This window comes from Arachis stenosperma, chromosome 1 (genome assembly GCF_014773155.1).
Source record: "Arachis stenosperma cultivar V10309 chromosome 1, arast.V10309.gnm1.PFL2, whole genome shotgun sequence".
NCBI classification, from domain to species: Eukaryota; Viridiplantae; Streptophyta; class Magnoliopsida; order Fabales; family Fabaceae; genus Arachis; species Arachis stenosperma.
Window position 1 is genome coordinate 51624893 of NC_080377.1, and position 1200 is coordinate 51626092.

A 1200-nucleotide genomic window follows, 5' to 3' on the forward strand; every position below is an offset into this window, starting at 1 on the left:
GGAGGTGATGTTGGGATTTGGGGTGGATGAATATGGATGAGAATGTGGCTAAGGGGGTGAGAGGGAGTGGGTTGAATGGTTAAATTGGAAGGGGTTGGGGGGGGGGGGGGAGATTGCATTATTAAAAGCCTTCCTCCAAAATGGCCCCTCTTTTTTTTGGGCGATTCATTGGCGCTAAATGCCCAACTGGCGTTTAGCGCCCTTGGAGGTCTGAAAAAGGATCCTTTGCAGGCGTTAAATGCCCACCTGCCGTTTAATGCCAGCTCCTGCTTCCTCTTCTTGGAATTAAACACCATCCCTATGTTTAATGCTAGCTCCCCTTGCCCCATTCCTGGCACTAAACACCCAGCCTGACGTTTAGCGCCCAATCACTTTGAATCAACCTTGCTCTAGGGTGTTCTGTTCTTCCTTCTGAGTCCTCCTGTCCCTATTCTAAGAACTGTGCATGATCACGAACAAAATTAAACCAAGGAAAAACTATGAAAAACAAGGAAAAATTAATAAAACTCAAATCAAAATAAAAACTAAAAGATACTCTTGGTTGGATTGCCTCCTAACAAGCGCTTCTTTACCGTTACTAACTTGACTGTCAGCTCCTCTAAGGAGGAAGGTGATGCCAAGGCATCTTAGGCTAGTTTCACTAGCCTTTTTCTTTGTTTTTAGTAGGTTTTATGCACTTTCTTGCATTATAAGTAAGCAATTAGGTTAGAAATTCATATATGCTTAGATTCATCCAACCATGGTTAATTTGATGCAATTTAATGAGAATTATGCTATAATTACTTGGATGCTAAGAAGGATGATAATTCTCATCGATTTAGCAAGGCTTTGATGCATATGTTGGTTGATGACAGGTAAAGAAATGCAAGGAAGGAGGTTGAAAAAGGGTCATGAAGAGGAGGAAGAAGAAGCAACGTTGGTGGCCAAGTTGGACCACCAACGTTGCCTCCAACGTTGAAAAGGGGAGAAGAGCAATACTCTGCATAATTTGCTGATACACACGTTGGAGGCAACATTAGCAAGCCAACGTTACCCTCAATGTCGCAATAAAATGTGCTTTCTGGAGATGTTAAAAATTTGTAGCGACGCGCACGCGTGCTGTACGCGCACGCGTGGATTGGAAATTCTAACAATCCACGTGCACGCGCAGCTGACGCGTACGCGTGGATGGATAATGTTGGACCAACAACGTCACTTCCA